Source organism: Mirounga angustirostris, unplaced genomic scaffold (genome assembly GCF_029215605.1).
Source record: "Mirounga angustirostris isolate CCGP_5_RB_7025 unplaced genomic scaffold, mMirAng1.0.hap1 SCAF_7, whole genome shotgun sequence".
NCBI classification, from domain to species: Eukaryota; Metazoa; Chordata; class Mammalia; order Carnivora; family Phocidae; genus Mirounga; species Mirounga angustirostris.
The window spans coordinates 43,749,937-43,776,987 of NW_026991715.1; positions in this window are offsets into that span (position 1 = coordinate 43,749,937).

Sequence of the window (27,051 nt, forward strand, 5' to 3'; positions counted from 1 at the left end):
TAAATGAAAACATTAAAAAAAAAAAAAGAAGCCTGAGACTTCCTGAGAGTTGTTTGCTGTAGCCTTCAGTCAAATGCAAGATGTAAAGTGTCACAGCAGATACTCATCAGGAGAGAAAAGAATCCATGGTTGCTAAAATTATGGCAGGTTGCTTTCTGCTACAAACACCCATGGCTGTCTCCCCTCAGTGACCATCCTGAAGGACGAAACAGTTCTTAACTGAATAAAAAGCACCTCAGAGGATGTCGACAAAACATGTGAGAGATGATTTTTAAAAGGTCTCCTCAAGCTTGAAACACCTAAGTAGATGTCGAACAAATATGTTCAGTGAGATCTGTGCTCCAACCCAGAAGCAACCTACAAAAAGGTAAACCAGCATCTCCCTACATTTTTAAATTTGGGGTTTTACTGTAGAACATGAAAAGCATTGAATTATCCGTCCCCGTCAGTGGAAGTGTGCAAATTCTGTTTTCTATTTATGGTTTGTATGTTGGGAGAATGGTTGATTTTAGGGTCAGTGTTGGTCAGACTCTACATCTGATCCCTTGGAACCAGGGATTTCCCCCCCATTAGCCAAAGAGTGAACAACTCTTCTGCTGGCAGTAGGAATATTAAAATTATTCTCTTAGATTTGGTTGATTTTAGTCATGTGATGGTATTTTCAAAAAAGCAGCACTAAAGTGTCCTTGCCTCGTATTGTCTTTGTCCTTGACTCAACTGCAACTGTAGATTCTTCCCAGGGATGCTTGTCTAGAGGCGTGGAAACCAATGCACATGCAGTTGAATTTAAGTATTGACTTTAGGTTAATTAGAGCTATTTGAGACTGAGTAGAAGAGACTGTCAACAGAGACTCTTGAAAGTTAAAATACAAGTTTTGGTTACTAACTCTGTGCCTGTTTTCCTGAGAGATATCCACGTCAGCCTGGAAAATCACAAATCCTTTTCCTTTTTCCTTTTTTTCTCTTTTTGATTCCACACATTCCCTTGAAAAATTAACTTTTCTCTTTAATGCCACAGTTCATGTGATCTTTGACACATCCTTATTTCAAGGTTCATCTCTCTGTAGTTCATTAGACAAAGGAGATTTCAATCTCACAGGGACCTTTATTCGTTTAGGGGAAGAAAAGGCCTCCTTTAAAATAGTAAATGAGAGGATTTGTGGAAAGACAAAGATATTTTTTCAAGACCTTTTCTGTCACTTAGATCAATATTAAGGCCATTAATACTTTGATTTATGTTTGGGGGTAAAAGAACAAAGGAATCACACTCAATTAGAATTGGATTCCACATGGATTATCAAGTAGAGACACTAGAACATCTGATTTATAGACCGTTTTGTAATTGTGCATCTGTGTAGCCTATTGATAAAGAAAGAGAAGTATTGTGTTGTGATTTCCCTATCTTGTTCCGGGCCAAAGCCATGGCCAACTTCTTCTAGCTGTGACCTCTGAAACGATTTTAGCACTTACTTCCAATACCAGAGTAAGTATCAAAATATTTTCAAGGATACCAGTGGCAGTGCAAAGTGACTGGTGACAGGATTTGTGACAGCCCTCTCTGGCCAGCATCCACTGCCCTCCCATAGAGCCAGTGCCTTCTAAGTGCATGCACTGTGCTTTCTGCTTTCTCCTAATATAATCCTCATCTCATTGCTTTGAAATGGTCTGGTTGTCTTCTGTCTTCTCTAGTTCCACGATGAGAACAGCTGTAGCGCCTTTGCTTGGGGCCTGGCATGCCTGAGGACTTCACTTAATATGTGCTTGATTAATAAGGAGACAACAAAGAGATTGGACTGACAGAAGAAGCTTGTGAGGCACGTGGACTTGGAGAGCTGTACTTAGATCACTTTCAGAAGTAGAAAAGGAAAGAACATGAAGTCTTCACACCAATAGGCATTTTCTCGTTCCGTGTATCAACTCCTACAAGTTTGATTCACTTATCTGTTTGGGAGGTAATGTAGACATGGCCATTTGAAGGCCAATAGAAGGTAGCCTATCAATGAGGGCAAAGCTTCTATGCATGACATACACACTTCAGATTTTGAAGAGTCTTTCTTGGATTGAACAAGGAGAAATGAGATTTTTAAAAGTATCTCTTGCACCTAGAACAAGCAATGTTTTAAAATATCCTTCTTGGCTTAAGGAGAACATAGGGTTTGTTCTTTAAATATCAAACAGAACGTACTTCTTAGACACCCATTGTTTTCTCAGACTGATCCAAAAATGTGTAGTTAGAGCAGAGTAGAAGAAATGGTTTTGGGCACCAGAGTCAATAATGCAGTTGGGTTGGGAACCACCTATAAACAGAGACACGATAAATTGTTTGCTTATCATTTGGAAATACTTATGCTAAATTACGTTCCTAAATAATTATATCCAAATTCACTGACAACAACTCAAAATGAAAAAGACTCATATAAATAAAATTTTGATATACTAAAAGAATTTATAATTGAAGGTCAGACTGAAGTCTGAGGTTTTGACAGATAGGGATTGGAAACTAGAAATTGAGACATTTTTTCCAAGTTCCTTGCTTACTACGCAAAATGCTAAATTGTTTGGAATTTTCAGATGATCAGCTCGTCTGAAGAATAATGGTAAACAGCTGATCTTTATATCCAGGGTATATTGATCAGTCTTCCAGTTCAGTATTGACCCTGCTGATGAGGAGCTATAAATCAGGATATATGCAGCCAATAGAAAATCTGTAATAAATACAAAGGCACTTCTACCTTGTGCCTCAGACTTCTGCCCCTGCCACTCCTTCCCCACATTCCGTAAGATCCCAAACCATTAGAATCAGAGGTTTTATGCTAATCTCCTTTCTCCTTTGCCATATTCATTAACAAAGCAGCACACTCAATTTTCCAATCTTGTTATTCTCTTTTGTCCCAGGGTGCGACATTCTGGCCTGATTCTCAAAACCCTTGCCTCTGCTTTGCTTCCTCTAGGCAGCTGCACTTCTTGCTAATTTTTTTGACCTCCTCAACTGTACAAAGGTCATCTGTCTGCTGCCCTATCCAAGTTGATTTGTGCAATGAGCAAAGATGCAGACTGTTAGCTCTCTCTCAAATCTCTGTGTGCAAGAATGCTGAGACAGTATGCTGTCTTTAGAGTGAGACAGTGAAGCAAATAATTCCCTGGAATGTTTTCTGAGATTCCATTGTTAAACTCCAGTTTCTCATTAATGGCTCTAAGTGGTCACGATTGGAATTTTAAAATTCTTTTCTGGTGTGTGTGTGTGTGTGTGTGTGTAGGGGTAGGATAGAAGCATTTGGGGTAGCCAAGGGGGGGGTGGGCAGTGAACACTGTTATTTGAAGGTATTTAGGCTCTGAAGGCAAAATCTAAAAATAAAGCATCTTTTTTATTGTTATGTTAATCACCATACATTACATCATTAGTTTTTGATGTAGTGTTCCATGATTCATTGTTTGCATATAACACCCAGTGCTCCATGCAGAACATGCCCTCTTTAATACCCATCACCAGGCCAACCCATCCTCCCACCCCCCTCCCCTCTAGAACCCTCAGTTTGTTTTTCAGAGTCCATCGTCTCTCGTGGTTAGTCTACCCCTCTGATTTCTCCCCTTCATTCTTCCCCTCCTGCTATCTTCTTCTTTTTTTTTTCTTAACATATATTGCATTATTTGTTTCAGAGGTACAGATCTGTGATTCAACAGTCTTGCACAATTCACAGCGCTCACCATAGCACATACCCTCCCCGGTGTCTATCACCCAGCCACCCCATCCCTCCCACCTCACCCCCCACTCCAGCAACCGTCAGTTTGTTTCCTGAGATTAAGAATTCCTCATATCAGTGAGGTCATATGATACATGTCTTTCTCTGATTGACTTATAAAAATAAAGCATCTTGCTAGGAAGAAAAAAATGGAAGGTAACCGTGAGTTATAGATTTCTAGTGCAATGCAGTTTTCATTTGTGATTTGCTCAATAAAAATTTAACAAGAAATTTTCTGCACCAGCTACTATGCTGTGCACTGGGCAGTAAGATACAAAGCCTATCTGGAGGCAGCAACTGCCCGAAGACAGACAGGCTATTCTAAGTGATGCGCTGAGTTTTGTAGTGGAAATACTTGCAAAGCACTATTGTAGTATAAGCATTATGTTGTAAGCTTGTTGAGGGCTGAGCCTGCACCAAATTTACCTTTGTGAGCTCAGCCCCTAGCTCAGTGGTTAACACATAGTAAGTACTTGATAAATATTTAATGATTGATTAAGTGAATTCTGTCCTCTCCATCTGTACCAATCATTTCTCTCCTGATTTGTCTTTGTTAACCATCTCTTATTTTGATATGTAGCTTTGTGTCTGTGAGACTGTTTTATGAACGTTTCATATATTTTCTATAGATCACTATTTGGCAGCTAGTTTTAAATCAATGATATTTATTGATAAATGAGTTTGTAGCTATTTGCTCTTTAAGATGCAATTAAGGGGCGCCTGGGTGGCTCAGTTGGTTAAGCATCTGACTCTGGGTTTCAGCTCAGGTCATGATCTCATGGGTAATGGGATCCAGTCCTATGTTGGCTCTGTGCTCAGTGGGGAGTCTGCTAGAAGATTCTCTCCCTCTGCCCTTCCCGCCATTCGTGCATGCTCTCTCTGTAAAATAAATAAATAAATCTTAAAAAAAAAAAAAGCAGCAGCAATTAAAAAAAAACACACCCATTGACATTCATGCCAGTCTAATGTGAAGCTTTGATGAAATGGCCATATATTTTGAGTCAGATTTAAAAAAAAAGTGCAACATCTCCTCCCAACCCCTTTTTCAGTTTTTGAAATTATAAAATGTTTTATAAATACAAAAGAAAATAAATAATTTAAAACAATTACAAAATGAACCCCCCCTCAACACAGAAATGGCAAATGTTTACTACAGTCTCATTCCCCCTCACTCTGGGCCTCTTCCCTGTTGTATCTCCTGCTTCCTACTCAGGAACGACCACTGTTCTGAAGCTGGAGACTAAATACGTAGGTTATGGTGTGTTTATAAGTAGAAATCATACAGTAGTGAAAAAGAGTGAACTACTGACTCACACATCAGCATGACCGATTCTCAAAGACACACTTGAGTGAAAGGCAAGCCACAGAAAAAATGTATACAATATGACAGCATTTATATTAGCTTAGATTTCAAAATCATATAAAATGTAACAATATGTCATCTGGAGATGTATAAATATATAGTAAAACTCTAATGAAAAACAGAGACATTTTTAAACTACATGTATATTTTTAAACTATATTTTTCTTAAAACTTTCTTTGATCTCCTAGAATATACTGGTGGTTACATTAGATCATTTTTGTGCAAACAGGAAGAAAGCTTCATTCATTATGCGGCTGGCTGGATGGAATGGAATTCTGACAGACAAATTAAACGAAAATTTAGTAGCTTCAGGGATTTTTCTCCTATCATTTGAATTTTTCCTCAAATTCAGGCAACATCACAGGATGTTTTTAAAGGGTACATGCTACAGTCCTTTCTGTAGAGCTACACAACCGAAAACGTCAATCTAAAGGCCCCAGTGACCCATTTTCACTCTGGCTCATTGTATTTGTGGTGAATTTCTCGGGTAAGTAGTAAAGGTAACCCCTAACTAGTAATAGTGTGAGCAAAATAGAGGAAATACCAGTGACTGGCAGGTAGGCTGGAGCAGAAAACACAGGTTATCAATTCAGTGTAAATTATCTTATAAAAGTTGGGGCAAAAAAAAAGCTAAAGTTAAATGTTTAATGTGTCAGGCTCTGTGATATGTCCTTTTCTTGTTTAATCTTTACGATGGTCCCTTTAGTTAGGCATTATTATCCTTGCTTTATAAACAAGGACACTGATGTTTATAGGGAGTAAATTACTTGTCAAAAGTCATAAAGTTGGTACATGACAAGGCCAGGATTTTAATTCAGGCTCATTTGACTCTCACCTCCTAGCTCTTGCCAAAACTAACATTGCTTATCAAGGAGGAATAAAATGAGCTTTATTTTAGGTGTGTGATGTGCTACTGATTAAAATACCAAAGGAAAAAATAATGCCAATTCAGAAATATTGGTTCTTCTCATTCAAATCATCGTGTAGATGGGAAGCTATCATCAATTAAATAATTTTTATGTATTGGTCAAAATATATAGCCCTGCGACCTAGGGACTTAGGGAAATTGAAAATGAAGAAGACCTGCGTTTGAGTTCTTCTCTGGCCATGATTAGTTGAAATCGTAATGACCCACTAAAACTTGGATTATTGGGGTCCCTGGGTGGTGCAGTAGGCTGAGCGTCTGACTCTTGGTGTGGGCACAGGTTGTGATCTCAGGGTGGTGAAATCGAGCCCTGCCTCGTCAGGGCTCATTACCTCAATATCACTTCCATTCCCATCCCCCTCAATCCTATAGGCAACCATTCTAATGTGTTTGATGTTCATCCTTTAGTTTGTAAGTATTATAAAATTTTTTTTGATGTTTTTTTTTTTTTTAAAGATTTTATTTATTTGAGACAGAGAGAATGAGAGACAGAGAACATGAGAGGGAGGAGGGTCAGAGGGAGAAGCAGACTCCCTGCTGAGCAGGGAGCCCGATGTGGGACTCGATCCCGGGACTCCAGGATCATGACCTGAGCCGAAGGCAGTCGCTTAACCAACTGAGCCACCCAGGCGCCCAGTATTATAAAATTTGAATTGAAATTTTGTGTGTAGTTGCTATTAGGACTCTTCACCTACATTTTGGTTTCCTTCCTTTCAGGTAGGATCAATCACATTTCTTGGCTCCCTTGAGATTGGGCATGGCCATGTGACTTGTTTTGGCAATGAGACATCAGCATAACTAGTGTGTGTCATTTCTGAGAGGAAGCCTTTGAGAGCCAGGGTGTGAGGCACCATACTTCCCTCTCCTTACTACAGTAACCATTGGTGATTCTAGATGGTGGAGAGTCCATCAGTCTGAGCACTTATCTAATCAAGGGCAATGCTTGATAGAGTGTACATGTACTTTTAATTTACATAAATGGTAAATATGTAGGTTTTACTCATACTGTTTCAGTGTTTCTAGTCAGCACTATTTTGTGAAGGGGGGAAATCAGAGGGGGAGATGAACCATGAGAGATGATGGGTTCTGAGGGGAGGGGGGGTGGGAGGATGGGTTAGCCTGGTGATGGGTATTAAAGAGGGCACGTTCTGCATGGAGCACTGGGTGTTATATGCAAATAATGAATCATGGAACACTACATCAAAAACTAATGATGTAATGTATGGTGATTAACATAACATAATAATAATTTAAAGATATTTAATACCATTTATATAAAGTGTGAAAACATTAAAAAATACTATGAACATTTTGTAGATGCATATGCAGCCATATTCCAGAAGCATACCTTAGCCTAGGGATATAAGGCTGATGGGACACCTAGGAAATCGATCCAAGGAGACTGACCTTTGATTTACCCTTTCACTAAGCTTTAGTGAAAGTATAGAGGTTTGACAGTTTCTTGCACAGGGTGGGCAAACAGGCAGGCAGCCCCGTGGAATGAAAAGGGGGCTTGAAAATTACCTTGGGGGAATTCTTACTTTGATCCTCAGCATAAAGGGAGCTTGGGAACTGTAAGGTCTGGGGAACTGTAAGGGCCAGGGAACTGATCTATATCATGGGGACTTACATACAAATAGCGTGGGTTTTAAACAAATAGGGAAAATCATTTCTCCAGCAGGCCCGTTCAACTGTGTTTGTTTGAGCACACTGAATTTAAATGCATCACAGAGAATACAAAGAACTAGAATTGTTCTTTATGGTATGGAAAACCATTCCAGCCCCTGCTTCTTTGATAACACTGATGGACACTTTGCCCCAGCCCTGCAGGATAAAAGAGGATTGAGGGCCATTAACCTAGGCCAAGGGATGTCTTTTCCTTGATGGCTAAGGCAAGAGGTGGATTTCCTTTACTTTACTATTAGTAATTGTCCGTTGGTACAGTGTACTGTATCTATTCCAGTGAGCTGGGAAGCCTTGCTTTATTTCTGTAAATTTATATAAAAAGCAAACAGACAATGTTCCAATGGTGAGTTTCTTTGTCTCAGTCTACACTTTTTAAAGTTTCGGCTTTTGTCAATGTAATGGTTAATTGTATTTTGCTTGCTTGTCTTGCCTCAGTTGGACGTTTCACGTCCATATTATGCATCTGTTATTTATACAGTTGAGCTTCTAGAGTTGGGTCATGTTCTAGGCTGCTGCTTAGGATCTTCCTAGCTTCTCATAAGGAGAGGTTGTGCCCTCCACGAGAGCCCTGCTGCTTGTGCTTACATTCCCCCTCCTGTCTCTGGCCATCTGCATATGGTGATCTACCTTTTTCTCCTCCTGCTATGGCTGGCCTTGAGTTTTCTCCTCCATTTTCATCTCAGGCAACCTGACCTTTTATTCTTGTTGAGATAAAGGTACCACTTTTAGGCTTGGCCCAGCCCTGTTACTCAAAATGTGGCCCTAGACCAGCAACATGAGCAACACTTAGGTTTATTATACATGAGAATCTCAGGTCCACTGAATCAGATTCTATATTTTTAAAGAGATCCACGGGTGATTCATCTGCACACTGAGGATGAGAAGCTGCCCTCAAGTCCATCTCCCTCTTTCTGGGCTGTGTATTAGTGTCCTATCAGCTAGAGGTCTTCTCATGAAGTAAGGAATCATGTATTGTCATTTGCCCTGTATTTGTGTGTTTTTTATTTCTATTTTTCCTTCCTGGCTGTGTTTCATTCATCTGTTACCTGTCTATGACTTTATGTTATTAAAACTCTGATGGAACTGCATATGGGTGTTACTTGTTAATTAGTACATTGGTCTCTCTCTCTCTCTTTCTGTCTCTATCTCTGTCTGTGTCTCACACACACTTATCTCAAGGAGGGCTTTGGCCAGAAGAGTCTCAACTCAGATCCATACAGCACAAAGTAACCGACTACAACACTCCATTAAAGGTCTCATGATGTATTTTCTATCCATCCTTAAAATATAGATACCTTTTGTTTCTAAGTGATTTTGCAAACCTCTCAGAGCTTCCTCCTGTGTGTGCCTAGGACTGCATGGTTTATGATATCTAGGAGTTACGCGCTCCTAGTATTTATTGGATTTAGCTGTTGTAATTTGTTTTGTCTGACTCATGCTTGATCTAATTTTTTCTATTGTTTCTAAAAGATTTCATTTTTTAAATTTTTTAAATTTAAAATCAATTAACTAACATATAGTGTATTATTAGTTTCAGAGGTAGAGCTTAGAATTCATCAGGTACATATAATAACTGGTGCTCATTACATTAAGTGCCCTCCTTAAGGCCCATCACCCAGTTGCCCCATCCCCCCACCCTCTCCCCTCCAGCAACCCTCAGTTTGTTTCCTATAGTTAAGAGTCTCTTATGGTTTGTCTCCCTCTCTGATTTCATCTTACTTTATTTTTCCTTCCTTTCCCCTATGTTCATCTGTTTTGTTTCTTAAATTCCACATATGAGCGAAATCATATGATATTTGTCTCTGACTGACTTATTTCGCTGAGCATAATACCCTCTAGTTCCATCCATGTCATTGCGAATGGCAAGATTTCATTCCAAAAGATTTTATTTTTAAGTAGTCTCTACACCCAATGTGGGACTTGAACTTACAACCCTGAGGTCAAGAGTTGCATGCTCAATCAACTGAGTCAGCCAGGCGCCCCTAATCTTTTTCTATTGTGAACACTAGAGAAACTTATATAATAATTTTCTCTGCCATACTGTCACTACTGTTATTCTTTAAATCATATTTGCTACAAGACAGTAAATTTTAAGTTATTATATTCAAAGTGTTTGTGGAAATAAATTCAGAGAACACTATATACAGAGATCGAATAGATAACTTGGTACTATAATTCTTAGTTCCCCTTAGGAAAAAAAGTAATTTTCTGCAATTACTCTGTCAACTCCCGATTTGCATAAATATAATAAGCATCCTGATACTGAATTGGGTCCCAGTTTATATGTACCATTGTAGTCTGTGAACAAAGAAAATCACACAGACCTCAATCCCTCTGTTAGGAGATTTCAAGTGAAATGAACAAGCTACTTCTATAATCTCCCATATCTAAGTGGCATGTAGTGCACATTTTGTCATACTGTTCTTTTGTTGGCTTTCATCTGTGAATAACTTGGGACACTCTTCCCCAGCTTCATTGGCCTCTTGCTGTCCTGGTCGTTTCCCTTCCTATCTCGTAGCTCCTGCTATGCCTCTTCTCCTCTTCTTAGGCTCATCTTCCTCCACCTAGACATTGATTTGGGTAATTACTAAAAGCTTAAGCCTAGAGCTCCTCCTCATACATTGCACATTTTCTCCCTAGGCAGTATCATCCATTTCCAGGGCTCCAGACAGACCCACGTGTAAATGATTTATAGGTGCCTATTTTTCCCCTCTCATCTGAGTTCCATTCTTGTATACCCATGGCATCTCTATGGATAACTCAAAGACAACTGAAACTAATATGTCGAAAACTGAATTCATGATTGTCCCTCCATATCTATCTGTAGCTGAGGGAAACTCGGGGAGAATTCCTTTGGGTATATGCGCTCCCGTGGCTTACATGGATTGTAGGGTGAGACTCCCTTCAGATGGTCACCAGATCACTGAAGGAAATGCTAAAGGAAATGCTTTCTGAGCCTGGAAAAGGATGAAACAGAAGATCAGATGCCTTTGGTACCTGTCCTACATATTCTCACCGACCCCAAAAGTCACTAGCAGAAGGTTCCTATATATGCCAGACTTCCTTTGTCTGAGTGCTTACTTTACATCCAAAGGTATTCTCAGCAGTACTGCAGGAAGCTGGGAGGGCTGGCGATTTAACACCTCAGGAGCAACGCTCAATCAATAAGAGACTGGAGTTGTTAGATGAATATCCCAGCTTCCTCACCTCTTGGGAGGAGAATTTTGAGGTATGTTTTTCACATTCTCCCAGAGACTCCCAGCAGGCGCGGACCCCACTGTCCACAGTAATAACCCACCTTTATTCTATTATTTCCTCTCCCACTTTCCCACTCCCTCCCTGTGCATCTTGGTATCGCCTCCAGAATAAATGATTTTCACAAAATTCTTTTCTCAGAATGTGCTTTTGGGAAACCTCAGACTAAGGCATTCAGGATCGTAGGGAACCAACAGCCCACTGTGATGATCTCCTACTTCCCTTCCCTTCTGTTAACATATGCTGACTAAATTTCCTATGGATGAGATCATTGAGCACCTTTACAGTGCCTTTTGGGCAAAGCCTTACGGAAAAAGTATACCAAAGTGAGCTGGTGCATTTAGCTGAAGAGTATGCATGTGAGTGTCTTGGCATTGGGTGTCATCATAAGTAAAAGAATCTTGAGAAGATTAGTAGAGTGCCAGCTTCTGACCATCACTATTACATAGGTCTCTTCTAGCGCAGTGTTGCCTGCTTGAAATTTCTCCAGTAATGGAAATGTTCTGTATCTGCAGTGGCCGGTTTGTTAGTCAGTGGCTGCAAGTGACTAATGAGAACTTGAAATGAGACTAGTATGACTGAAGAACTGAATTTTAAACTTTGTGTAATTTTAATCAATTCAGATGTGGCTAGCATATGTCTACCATAATGGACAGTGCAGTTCTAGAGCTTCCTATCTAAGTGACTGGTGGTGATACCTTCCATCGTGTGTTTTGTAAGTCAGATAAGTAAGAGTCCACTCTAGCATTTCCTCTCCCTCACACTCACCATACAATTCATCACAAGGTCTTATTAACATCCACTAATTATCTCTAATTCCTTGGCTTCTTTCTATGCCCCCTGATACCACTGGTAACCAGACTACCATTTTCTGTCACTTTGACTACTACTGGAATGCCTTCTAATTTTTCTCCCTATATTCACTCTTAGCTTCCTTTAATCCACTCATTACCTGATAGCTTGGCAAAATACAAATTATCATCACCAGGTTAAAACATTTTAATGGTTTTGAATCTATTTTAGATGAAATCCCTGCACCCTTAACATGACTTACAGAAGCCTCATGTGGCCCTTTCTACCTTACTTCTAATTTCCCTTTTTCAGGATACATTCCTCATGAAGCAAAATATCAAGAGTGTCAAGATTTTTATTTACTTCAATAATTAATATACTAGGATGCCATGTTTTTCATAGGAAAAAATGATTTTACATGTATGTAACTTTAGGTACCTATTTTAAGAGTATTAATATTTTCAGGACAATCATCTATGCCAGTGAAGGATTTTTTTTTTTTTTTTTGTATATGCTAATAGAACAAAGCTCTGGCAACCTAATGTGTTGGTGATGCTGGAGGGGTTACTGGTGGTGACAGGTGAGAAGATATTTACGCAAATAGAAGTAAAATGAAAACTTTTGGAAAATAAGTGGATTCAGAAGGGAATGAGAAAGACAGGAACTGAAAATGAGATAGGCAAAATTTGAGAGATTGAAGGAATCAGTTTTTCTAATAATCTTTAAAAAGTAGGGGAGTTCCCAAATGAGTTAGAGGAGGTTCTGGGTTGTGCGAAGGTTGAAAGATGCCTGTTAGAGCCTTAGCTCAGGTGAGTGGAGTTGTGCTGTCAGCAGTATGGACAGAAAAGGCTTGTCAAAGGATTTAATCTAGAGAATAGTGGCTATGAAAGAGTTTCTTCCTGAATTTAAGGGAGTTGACCTGAGACCATGTTAGAGATCGATCTATGTATATATCTATTTATATCTATAGGTATATATTTAAATTATATATAATTTATACATAAATGTACTATATATTTATATATAATATGCTTATATTATACATTTTATTATATATTTATATATAATATATTTATATTATGTATAATTTACAACATGTTTATATTATATAATTTATATACAAATTTAATATATATTTTTATATTACATATAATTTATAAATATTAAACATATATTTATAATATTTAATTAATATATAGATTTAATATATCTATCTGTCATCTATCTACATTTCATTGGAAAGATAAAAGAGAAATGGAGAAAAAAAATAGATCTGATGTGAAAGAAAAAGTACTACATAGAAAAGGCAGTAAGAGATTAAGCCTTTTGACCAGAAGGGGAATAAAATAGGTAAACAGTGGTGGTCTAGAAAAGACAGAGTAAAAGTAAACTTGAGTTGGATTACGCAAATGGGCTTATGGCTTATATGTATCTATTTATTTTTATTTGACCTCTGTATCGTTTGAACTCCAAAATTCCATCATAGTGAAAACCACTGGCACATGATGCTCAGAGAACACATGTGATCCTGCAGGAGGCGCTGTGGGAAAACCCCAGGAAAGGCTTTTATGAGAGGAGAGGAGGTAACTCTCAGGGGAAGAGTCCCCTGACAACCTAACCAGGAGCCACGGAGCGTGTTCTAGAGAGAGGAGATGAGAAGGTAGCCTTTTCAGTATGTCTCCCCGTAGTCCTGCTCTAACCCACACCAGTCGCCCACAGCAGCCTTCAGAGCAGCAGTCCACCCTCCCGACGCCATGAGCTGAGTTTCCACCTGGCTCGCAGCTCCCCTCCGAACATTTACTTCTGTGCCTCTTCCTCAGGGCCTTTCAGGGGGATGACTTCTGATTAATAACTGAATCACAGAGGAATTTATTTAATCATTTAATAATCTATAATTATTAATTTTTCATACTTTTAACAGTGCATTTTTCTCCTCCTTTCTAGAGAAATTCTATTTAAAGAGAGATATCCTGGAGACATCAATGCCTTAACCCAATGAAAAGAATCAACAAAGAGCAGATCTCTGAACCAGAGGTGTCAGTGTTGAGATTGGGAGGCCAAGAGGTCTTTACACACCTAATTGCATGTGTATCCCTCTGGTGAGAACCAAAACCAGCTGGAATCACACAGCTCACTGTCACTTTATTAACAGGACATTACTCTTCCAAGAAATTCTTGCTTGGGAAGATAAAGTTAAAAATAACTTCATTATTATCTCAAGAATTTATGGAACATCCTTTTTTTTTTTTTTTTTTTTTTTAAATAATAGACCGCTCAGCTAACATCCTTAGCGCTCTCCATACTAGGTCTGTCTGTGAGATTCAGCTAATAACTGGCCACTCTTCAAGTCTCCCTTCCAAATCTCCAAATCTCACCTCGTTCCACCTGTCCTAACAATTTTGTCATGAGCTTTGCTCAGTCCCAGTCAAGGTCCCTCACTCTCACTTCCCCTCAGTGAAACATTCACCTTAAACCACACCCTAAACCTCCTAAGAATCTTGTCTTTTCCTGCTCCCCTCCAATACACTACTAAGACTCTGTCAGGGTAGCAGTCTTCCTTACTGCAGGAAGCAATAAACTTGTCTTTGCTTCAGCCACAGGTTCTTTGGGGTGGTATTCTCAGGGAATCTTTAGTTGACACACTGGCCCCCGATGGGTTTTGTAAATAAATAGTGTTTGCCCAAGTGTCACACAGTAGATGCTGTTTGGATATGATGCGGATTTTCTTAATCGAAAGGTCCAATGTTTAAAGATGTTTGTGGACTTCCCAGTAGAGGACCCGCCGTCAGAACACAGACATCTCTGCTTGGGAACTGTCTTAGAAGCCAGCCAACAGTGGCCCTCTGCAACTTCCCCATGGCCCATGACCTCATCGTAATGAAAGCTTTGGGGCATTACAACTCGATTTTACTGTCATTTAATCCATTATGATTTATCTCCAGAAAAGAACTATGTAAGTTCATACAGAAATCATAAAGCATATTGGATATTTATGAAGGGTGAAAATTGTGTTAAAACACCAAATGTTTACGTATTTGTTTGTTTATAATCAGCACTTGGAGTAATGACTTTACAGAAAGCATAGAATAATTAGAAATTTCACTTGAGCTCATTAGGATGTTTAGAGAGATGGGATTAATGATTGCAAAGAGAATCATATTCACATAAGTGTCATTTCTACTGCAAAGCATAAATGGTTTCCTGAGAGCAGAAGAAAGTTTATTTAACTTTTGGGATGGCCAGTCCTCCATAATCAAAATGTGGCCTGCCAAGTTAGCAACTTTCACTTTTTATTAAATGAATACTTCTATCTCTACTGATGCAATTCGAAAAAATGCACTTACTGCTGATTTGAAAATGCCCCATGCTTGCTTATATCAGATTTGGTGATGTAGCTAGAAACCAGAGGGACCACTGACTGTAAGTGGTATTGAAAATAGATTTATAATTTTGACTTAGGTTGCAAGATAGAACAGAGGTTTTTCTTTTTTTTTTAATTTTTTATTGTTATGTTAATCCCCATACATTACATCATTAGTTTTAGATGTAGTGTTCCATGATTCATTGTTTGTGCATAACACCCAGTGCTCCATGCAGAACGTGCCCTCTTTAATACCCATCACCAGGCTAACCCATCCTCCCACCCCCCACCCCTCTAGAACCTTCAGTTTGTTTTTCAGAGTCCATCGTCTCTCATGGTTCGTCTACCCCTCCAATTTCCCCCCCTTCATTTTTCCCCTCCTGCTATCTTCTTCTTTTTTTTCTTAACATATATTGCATTATTTGTTTCAGAGGCACAGATCTGAGATTCAACAGTCTTGCACAATCCACAGCGCTTACCAGAGCACACACCCTCCCCAGTGTCTATCACCCAGTCACCGCATCCCTCCCACCCCACCCCCCCACTCCAGCAACCCTCAGTTTGTTTCCTGAGATTAAGAATTCCTCATATCAGTGAAGTCATATGATACATGTCTTTCTCTTTGACTTATTTCGCTTAGCATAATACCCTCCAGTTCCATCCACATCGTTGCAAATGGCAAGATCTCATTCCTTTTGATGGCTGCATAATATTCCATTGTGTGTGTGTGTGTGTGTGTATATATATATATATATATATATATATATATATATATATGTATATATATGACATATTTTTTATCCATTCATCTGTTGATGGACATCTTGGCTCTTTCCACAGTTTGGCTATTGTGGACATTGCTGCTATAAACATCGGGGTGCACTACCCTTTCAGATCCCTACTTTTGTATCTTTGGGGTAAATATCCAGTAGTGCAATTGCTGGATCATATGGTAGCTCTATTTTCAACTTTTTGAGGAACCTCCATCCTGTTTTCCAGAGTGGCTGCACCAGCTTGCATTCCCACCAACAGTGTAGGAGGGTTCCCCTTTCTCTGCATCCCCGCCAACATCTGTCATTTCGTGACTTGTTAATTTTAGCCATTCTGACTGGTGTGAGGTAGTATCTCATTGAGGTTTTGATTTGGATTTCCCTGATGCTGAGTGATGTTGAGCACTTTTTCATGTGTAACAGAGGCTTTTCTTAATTCACACTGCTAGAGCCTGGTCAAGTGCTCCTCAAAGAACTCTTCCTTTGTTATTATCTGTAATAAAAATTTCTATTTATAGCATTAATAAATGGACATTAATAATGGCGGATAGAATTTATTAAGTCTTCACTAAGTGCTAGGAGGATCCTGTGCTGAGGCTTTAACTGCATCTTCAGATTTCATCTTTGCAACATCCTGTGAGGTATGTGCTGTTATCATCAACATCACACCTATTGACTGACTGAGGCTTTAAAAATTAGATAACCTGCCCAAAGTCACATGGCTAGTAAGTGGCCACGTAGGACTCATCTCAGTGTTGCTTGACCATGAAGTCCTTCCTTTCCCATTGTGCCACGTTGTGAGATGCCAGTCTCTGAAGAGCAAGGACCCTATCTCATATTGTAGTTCCCTTAGAGTAAGTACATTTGTGCACATACTACACAAAATATAGTAATGTCGTGATTTATTCAAAAAGCTATTAAGTGATGTGAACAGATGGCCGCTGAAAAAATGCTGGAGAGGATGACAGATAATTTAGTGAAAATGCTTTTTACTTCCTCTCAAAAGTGCAAGTTGACTTAGGTGGTTCATAGCTTATAAAAACCAAAGCAGCCAAGTTTCTTTCATTCATTTAGTAAACTTTTATTCGTTGTGTGTTTACTGTGGGCTAGACATTATGCCAAATGCCCTGGAGGCAGAGTTGAGAAAAACACAGTCATCACTTTCAAGTCCAGTGGGAGAGAAAGAGAGAGAGAAGGAATTCAACCATTAAAACATGGTGTGATATGAAACAAAGTAAAAAGTCTAGAAATAGAACTACGCAGGTATGGCCAAGAGGTGCAAAAGTGATTCAATAAGGAAAGGGCGGTCTTTTCAACAGATGGCAATAGAACAACTGAGTATCCACTGGCACAAAAAGGAATCTCAACCTGAAACTGACACCTTACACAGTAATTAACATGTAATTGTATGTAACATGTAAATATATAAAGCTTTTAGAAGAAAACATAGAAAATCTTCTTGACTTAGGGTTTAGCAAAGAGTTCTTAGACAGGACACCAAAAGCACAGTCCATAAAACAAAAATCAATAAATTGGACTTTATGAAAATTACAAACTTTTGCTCAGAGAAAGATCCTTCAAAGAGAATGAAAGGACACATCACAGATGGGGAGAAATATTTGCAAATCACATTATCTGAAGAAGGACTTGTAGTCAGAATATATAAGGAACTGTCTGAACTCAATAACAAGAAGACAGTCCAGTTAGAAAATGGGCAGAGTATCTTGAACTTCACTAAAGAAGGTATACAGATGGCCAGTAAGCTCCTCAGCATAATTAGCCACTAGGCTAATTAAAGCCATAATTAGGTATCACCACACACCTATTATAAAGGCTAAAATAAGAAATAACTGACAACAGCAACTTTTGGTGAGGATTCAGAGTACCTGGATCTCTCATATGTTGCTGGTGATAACACAAAATAAAACAGCTGTTCTGCAGCAAACAGTTTGGTGGTTTTTAAAAAAGTTATATTTACCATATGATCCAGCAGTTACCTTCCTAGATGTGTATCTTAGAACAATGAAAACTTGTGTTAACACAAAAACCTATTCATAAATGGTCAGAGCAGCTTTATTTTTAGTATCTCCAAACCTGAAAAACTCCCCCTGTCCTTCACGGGTGAGCAGGTAGACCAACTATGATACGTCCATACAGTGGAATACGACTCAGCAATTAGAGGGAATGAACTACTGGTAGACAAAACAACTTGGATATATCTCAAGGGTATTATGCTGAATGAAATAAGCCAGTCTTAAAAGGTTACATGCTCTGTGATTCCATATATTTGAATGTTTTGAAATGACAAAATTATAATGATGCAAATCTATTCTTGAGATAAAATTTTATAGAAACACACGCACATAAGGTGCCTGTAAAAACTAAAGAAACCTGAGTAAGGTGTGTAGTTAAGAGTGTTTACCAGTGTCAGTTTCCTGGTTTTGATAACGTACCATGGTTATGTAAGATGATATCATCAGGGGAAGCTGGTTGAAGAGTGTATTGGAATTTTGTACTATTTGTGCAACTTCTCATTAGTCTAAAATTATTTAAGGTAATTTTTTTTAAAATAAGAAAGATAGTTAAGGATGTTATGGAGGTACAGAGATAGAGATAAAAGATCTCTATTTGGGGGATGAAGGAATAGTAAGAATTTTGGGAAAAAACACAAGAGGAGGTAACAGCTGAGTGTTCAGAATGAGAAGAGGTCTGCCCAGCAGGATAAATTTGTTCCACACACGGGTGTCTTCATGACCAGCGTGTGGTCCAGGGGCTCCTCCTCCCTCATGGTAACACAGGGAAGCCTCCTAACTGAGGATCCAGCTTCCTCCCTTGTCCCACCCCAATTTTCAACCCTGCTTTAGCCTGAATGTTTCTTTTAAAATGTAAATCAGGTAAAAACTCACCTGAAGTTATAGCCCCTTCCTTGCAATGGCTTCTGCAGTGGGCCCTCAGCACCCCACCTCTCTGACCTCTGGTCTGGCTACTCCCCCTTCACACCTCTGATCCAGCCTCATTGGCCTCTTTGTTGCTCCTTTACCACATCAGGTAGCGTCCAGTTCCAAGTCCTCATTTGCTGTTCCCTCCGCCTAGCATCCTCTTCTCCCTTGTCTGCATTTCTTACCCCCTCCCCTCCTCCAAGTATCTGTTTAGCTCTCTGCTTCTTACTGAGGCCACCCTAAAAAGACTATTTAAAATTGCAATGACTTCCAGCTAGCCTCTCCCATCTCTCTTCCCCGGTTTATTTTTTCCCCTAGTCCTTGTTACCTTCTCCTTTAGCACATAATATATTTTTCTTTTCTTTTTTTTTTTTTTTTCTTCCTCTAGATTATAAGCTCTATGAGGACAGAAATGTATGTCTACCATTTTGTTTTCTTCACTGCTTTATCCCCAACAGTTAGAATCCTTTTATTCTTTCAATAAACTTATCTGAGACCCTGTATTCATTTCCTATTGCTGCTGTAACAAATGATGGCAAACAAATTACACAGACTTATCCTACTGGTTCTGGAGGGGAAAAAAATCCAACAGTGGTCTTATGGAGCTAAAATCTAGATCTAGATGCCAACAGGGCTGCATTCATCCTGGAGGCTTTGGGCAGGGAATCCGTTTCCTTGCCTTTTTCAGCTCCTTGAATCTGCCTGTATTTCATGTTCCATGTCCCCCCTCCTCCATCTTCAAAGTGCTTCACTCCATCTTCGGCTGTCATCGTCCTATCTCCTATTTCTCTGTGACCCTCTCTTAGAATCCTTGCAATCCCATTATGAGGACCCTTGTGATTACATTGGGCACATCTCCATGATGCAGGGGAATGTCTGCATCTCAAGATCTTTAAGTTAATCGTATCTAGATTTTTTTTTCTGTATGACATAACATATGCACAGATTCTGGGGATTAAGATGGAGACATCTTTGGGGGGGGGCATTATTCTACCAGAGGGCGTATTATTTGTTAGGGCCTATTGTATGTCTGATATAGGCCAGACAACAATAAATAAATCAAAAATAAAAAGGGCAAATTTAGCTAGTGATAAAGGCAATACAGAAAATGAAGTAGGGTGATCTAATAATCTAATGTGATAGAGAAAAACTGCAGGGATAGGAATGGAGACCTCTGAGGAAGAAACTCTGAGTTGAGAAATAAATGATGAGAAAGAACCAACCACCATGACCTGAGAGAAGAGCACTCCAGGGAGAGGGAAAAGCAAATGCAAAGCAGGGAGCTTGGCTTTTGTGGCATGGGCAGACACCAGCATGGTAGGACTGAGATTGGGAAAGTAGACAGGAGTCAAATTATCCAGGCTCTTCTAGGCCTCATGAGGGGCTCTGATTGTATGTGGAGGTTGATAGTAAGCCCTTAGAGGGCTTTTGAGGGGGGAGTGATCTATACTGATTTATGTTCTTAAAAGATGACCATGACTATGGAAAATGGATTACAGGAGGCAAGAATGGTTGTAGCAGACCTGTTATAAAGCTACCACTGGTGGTAGTCCAGGTAGAAGGTCATGGTTTCTTAGATTAGGGTAGAAGCCATGGATGTACACACACACACACACACACACACCTGGATCTTTTTAGCATGTATTTCATAGGTATCACTGATAGAATTATTTGCCTAGGGGAACAAAAGATTATTCCAAGGTTTTGGGCCTGAGCGGTGATGTATATAGCAATGTTATTTACTATGGGAATTTAGAGAAGAGTAGATTTGTGGTGGGATGCTGAGAGTTGTGTTTTAGACACATGAAGTTCAAGATGCTTACAAACCACCCAAGTGGCCATGTCAGGAGGACTTTAGCTATATGCATCTGAGGCCCAGAGGAGCAGCCAGGGACGGAGCATTTGGGAGTATATGTAGCTTAGATGTCATTTAAAGGCATGGGAGTGGATAGGATCGTTTAGAGGGAGAACAGGGTAAAGTGATAATGGCAAGCTCCAGATAGCAGTAATAATAATAGTAAATTCTTATGTAACGCTTAGCTTGTGTCAAGCCCTGTACTTTGATCTTTACATATATTAGTATATTTAATCCTTGCAACAACTCAGTGAGGTCGTTTCTATTATTATCACACTCTATTTTATAGTTGAGAATACTGAGGTAAAGAATTAAGAAACTTTCGTCAAGGTCATACAGCTACTAACTGGACAAACTTGGATTCAGACTCAGGAAGTCTAATTTGACAGTCCATGCTCTCAAACATTGAGTTTATACAGTATTGTTTCCCTCATAAGTAGAGTCTGGATGTGAAGCAGGAGAGTGAGTTTCTTGTCTCGCAGAGTCAAAGAATGAATCTCAAGGACAAAGGAGAGTGAGCAAAGCGATAGAGTTTATTAAGCAAGGATACAGAAAAAGCTCTCAGGAGTGAGAGCAGTCCCGAGCCGGTTGCTAATGATGGCTTTTCATTTCCGGCCTTTTATTAGGACTTTACCAGGAAACTGGCCGATGGTTAGGTCTGGAACCAGACATGGCGCTTAGACATTGTATGAGTTTTTGCTTCTGTGACATCTATGATCTATAGATAGGTATTGCTAGGTCTGGTTAATCTTCATAGTGAAATTTTCCTGAGGCCTGATCAGTTTTTGTGGTTATTTTTTTTTTCTGTGTTCACAATGTAATTATTAGAAAAAATATTTTAACCCTAGTAATTGGGATAGGGTGGTCTAAATTTTCCTGATCTCTGTCTTTGTTCTGTCTCAGCGTCTTCATACCTGAAATGCCCTTAGAGCCTAGTCAGGGGCCTCCTGTCTCTCCCTGCCTATACCTTAACCCTTTCCCTATTCAGATGAATGTAAGATTATAGACTAAATCATTATAGTCTGTACTTGCCCAGTGTTCTATTATTTGAAGCAACTACTCTGATGCAGATTGTAATTCGAGTTGTCAATCAGCAAAATTTGGTGGTGAGAGAGTCCACTTCCACAAAAATATGTTCTTTCCTTTCTTTTTTTAAAAAATATTTTATTTATTTTAGAGAGAGAGAGTGTGAGCCAGGGGGAGGGGCAGAGGGAGAGAATGAGAATCTCAAGCAGACTCCCCACTGAGCACGGAGCCCCACGACTTCGGGGGTGGGGGGTGGGGAGGGATTTATCTAATGACCCTGAGATCATGACCTGAGCTGAAACCAAGACTTAACTGACTGAGCCACCCAGGTGCTCCTGTTCTTTCCTTTCAATGTGCTCTAACTTTTAAATTTTTAAAAAAACTTGTTTCATCTCTAGAACCAAAGCTCTTTATGCCATGATGGGGTGGGATTTGATAAAATACATTATACATATTTTTTATAAATAGACTTCCCAACAACCCCTAGGAAATTCTGTGGTTCCCTGAACCATTGCTTGATAATCTGTTCACTTACCATGACAAACAGCCCATCTTTGAAAGGATAAAGTATTTGGAATCGATTCCCAGGATGAATCACATTTTAATAATTGCATAAGATTACTCATAAATTCAAAGAAGTTAGATTTGAAAAACTAAATAAAAATCAAATAAACCCAACTTATATTTTGCTTACAACATGTTCTCATATACACCCACAAAATGTTTCTTTTGTGAAGACGCAACCTGAAGATACACTGAAGGGAAATTTCCATTTCTGTGACTTAGTCAGCGACACAGTCAGGGTAGTGATATGAGACGTTCTTATTTCACTGTGTGGGACACAGCACAGTTTGCTGATTAACTGACAAATGAATGTCTGTTCAAGACAACCTAGAGACCAGTGTCTAAAGAGTGAGTCAAAGGGCAGATGTCCCAAGAGAACCAACAACAAGGTTGAGTCTCCAAGGTCTCAGGATGAGGGCAGTGATGATGACAAAGCTGGCTCTGATTCAATATGTACTTCACGGGTAGTAATTCAACAAAGTCATTTACCGATAGTTGATTGAACACCTACTATGTGCCGAGTGCTGGGGTCATAATAATGAGAGAGGCAAATGAGGACTATTTGCATGAACTTTGTGGACTAGTAGGAAAAACAGACAAACAACTAATAAAAATTAAGTGTAATGGGGGAAGACTGTTCTATGGGGGTGGGGGTGGGGGTGGGTTAAGAAATTTTGCTAGTTGGCTTTCACTGTTTTAAGGATCTGGCTTTGATACGTTTATAGGATCTTGGCAAAATACTTGAAAATTATTTTCAGTGTTAGTGTTGATCAGAGGATTAGATTGATTTGAATTCAATTCTCTGGAATCCTTAAGAATCACAAGCCCACAATCTTAAAATTCTTTCCTGTAGCCCATACACTAAGCTACGGGTAAGATTTTTTTTTTTTTAAAGATTTTATTTATTTATTTGAGAGAGAGAATGAAATAGAGAGCATGAAAAGGGGGAGGGTCAGAGAGAGAAGCAGACTCCCCACTGAGCAGGGAGCCCGACGTGGGACTCGATCCCGGGACTCCAGGATCATGACCTGAGCCGAAGGCAGTCGCCCAACCAACTGAGCCACCTAGGCGCCCCTACAGGTAAGATTTTTAAGACTGGAGATAATAATGGTTTTTTGTTTGTTTCTTTTAAGGTTTTCTACTTCTTTGATCTATGGACATCTAAAGAGATGCTACTTCAAAAATTGCTTTCTATCTCTCCTCCTGAATTCCACTAAAAATAAACTCGGCAGGTGTGCTACTTAAGAGGAGGCTATTTTCTGGGTTTAGAGGAAAACACCCAGCTGTGGGTACTGAGAAGTGCGTTACTTAGTTCATTCTTTCATTTGCATTCGCTGAGGGCTGGAACACATTAAACATTGTGCTAAGAGCTTTAGGTTCCAGACCATTGTATGAAGAAAAATGGCCCCCAAAGATTTCCACATCCTAATTCCAGAAACTGGTAAATATGTTAGGTTTCATGGCAGGTGGAATTAAGATTGCCAATCAGAGGCGCCTGGGTGGCTCAGTCCGTTAAGTGTCTGCCTTCGGCTCAGGTCATGATCCCAGGGTCCTGGAATGGAGCCCTGCATCAGGCTCCCTGCTCAGTGGGGAGTCTGCTTCTCCCTCTCCCTCTCTCTCTCCCTATACCCTTCCTCTCCCCACCCCACCCCCTGCTTGTGCTCTCTCTCTCTCTCTCAAATAAATAAATACAATCTTAAAATATTTTAAGATTGCCAATCAGCTGATGTGAAATGGGGAGAGGATCCTGGATTATCTGGGTGAATCTCATGTAATCATAGGGTACTTATTAGTGGAAGAGGGTGGCAGAAGAAGGAGAATGAGAGAGATCACAGCATGAATAGATTTCATCCCAGCATTGTTGGCTTTGAAATTGGAAGAATGGGGCTATGAGTCAAAGAATGTAAGTGGTGTTTAGGACTGAAAAAGATAAGGAAATAGATTCTCCCCTGGAACCTCTGGAAAGCAACAATCATCCTGTTGAATGTTCAGCCCAGTGAAACCAATTTTGTGTTTTTGACCTCCAGAACTATAAGATAATACAATTGTGTTAAGTCATGAAGTTTGTGTTAGTTACAATAGCAATAGAAATCTAATGCTCAGACCATAGATAGTTCCTGTCCTCAAAAAACTAATAGACTGGTAGAGATGTTAAGAGTTCGATGAAGTAATCTTATAACTAGCAAAATTGAGTGTTGCCCAGGGCTGACACTGAAATAAGGCTTGTAGAAAGGATAAAATACCCTCTTTACTGGGCAGGAGTAAAGAATTGAGGCCATAGCTCTTTTTTTGCTGGCTGTATCATCATTTTTGGCCAAGAACAGATAGGATAATGCTTTGTGGGTGTTTCCAGGGAGAGCTGAGGAATTTGCCAGAGATATTAGCAGGTGGACCCACAGAGTGTTGAAGAGGTGGAAGTAGGGATGCTATGTTTAAAAGAATCTAAGATGATTATATTTTAACTACTACCTATACAATGACTTCCAAAACATCTTATATTTCTCTCAAATCTAACTATATATCCTAGATCTCCCCTTGGGTATCTTGATCAACCAACCCCAAACTTTTGGTCTTCTCCCTCAGTTTGTTCTATGAAATATTTGCCCTTTCAGTACATGGCACCTCTACTTCTCTAGGACAAAAATCTTGGAATCTTCCTTGACTTCATTTTACCTCATACCCTATATCATTTTCATCTGGGAATCTAGTTAGCTTTACTTTCAGCGTATTTACACTATAAACACTTCTCAGGGCTATCTCTGCTGCATTTCTAGTCTTAGCCACTTTCACTATTAAAAAATAGTAGCCTCAGATCTGTGTGCTTCCATCCTTTTCCAAATGCAGTCTGCTCTTAACCATAGAATTCAGAATAGCCTTTGAAAAATGTAAATCATTACTTTCCAATGATGTCCAGTCTCACTCAGAGCAAAAACCAAAATCAAAATCCTCCTAGGGATCTACCCAAGAGAATTAAAACTGTGTTCACATAAAAACTGCACACAGATGTTTGCAGCAGCATTATTCATATTAGCCCAACAGTAGAAATAATGCAAACGTTCGTTAACTTAAAAGTGGTTAAATAAAATGTGGTATATTCATACAATAGAGTATCCTTTAGCAATACAAAGGAACGAAGTATTGGTAACTGTTAAAACGTGCATGAATCTGATAAACAGTATGCAGAGTGAAAAGATCACATATGTTTTTATTCTATTTATATGACATACCCCAAATAGGCCAATCTATGGAAACAAAAAGTACATTAGCAGTTGCTAGGGAAGAGGAGAAAGGAGTAGGGGAACACCTGCTAAAGAATATGGGCTTTCTCGTGGGTGATGAAATGTTCTGGTGATAGTTAATGGTTGCCTTGCTTTGTGTGTACACTGAAAACTGACCTATACCTGGAGGAAGGTGTATATCTGAACACCATTGGGATTCTACCAGGAAGGGAGATGTTGAAAAGATAAAAATGTCTGCTTCATCCCTCTCGGCCTTTGCGTTGCTAACTCTGTCTCAGTCTTCTCTACCTGGACAAGTTCTGACACAGATTTCAGCCAACATCTCGGCATGAACCAGTGGCTGCAGTCAGGTACATGCTATCCAGACAACTTACCTCTGAGGACGCTAACCTTGACCATCTGGGTGAGGCCGTGTCGGTCGGGTTTTTCCAATGCCTCCAGCAGGGCCAGATTGGAATCTTGGGAGGACCGAAAGCCCTGAAAACATTTTAAGACCCATCTCCTCTTTATATTAATTTAAAAGAATAAATTACCATATTGAAAAAAAAAAAGTCCTGAAATTTCCCTGATGACTACATTTTCTTGGAATTTTCTTTTCTGAAGCTATGAAATTAGTTCCTGAAACTTCTTCTGGTGCTTCTCCCTTGTTGGTGTCCTAGGTACAAGCTTTATTTGCCTCTCTGTAATCCAACAAAGGGCCTCTGTGACAGTTTCTCACTGTTAATCTCATTTGGGACACATTCTCACTTTCTCTTTCATTCCCTGTTCCTTCTGAAAGGGACCTGATAGGTTTTTGTTAGTTTTCTTTTTCCTCATTCAGATACATATAAATGTAAAGACACCCTGCATTTAAGTGAAATAAGTGTGTTTGTTTCTAAGCATTTATTCCTATTGTATTAAAACAGAGTATCTATGCTAGAAATAAGAAGAGTAGCTACAAAGGTTAATAAACTTTTGCCCTTAGAGATCTTAGAGTCTGTGGGAAGTGTTCCCTCAACCTAACCCAAATGCATGAATCACTGCGTCATAGTCACATGGTAAGTCACATGTGTTTTTGGGTCAGGAGCTAGCTGGGAAACCCCAAATCACATTCCCATCTTCTAAGTTTGATCTTGTTGAAATAGAGGCTGGCTAATTTTTAATGCTAATTAGAATCAGTCATTTGTTGGATTATCTACAGTGAGTAGGAACTATGGTAGGTAAAGGAAACTCAGAGAATAAGTGATTAAAGTCATGCAGGTGGTAAGGGTTCATCCTGTCTGCTGGGCTTGGAGACTCTGGAACTCACTAGTTGGCTTAGGTTTTTCTCACATCAGGTTCACATAAAATCCTCTTACATATGGACTGCTAGGTCAAAGGATAAAAGGATTCTTTCTCTGCCCTAAAGGACTCTTTTTCATCTTGGTGAGGATTTACTCTTAAAGAGCCACTGAGAAAATTTAGAAAGGGGTTCATTGCTTTTGTTTCAGTATTATTCTCAAGCAAGTCAACATCACACAGCAAGATTAGCTGTTTATTGGGGATTTCATATTACT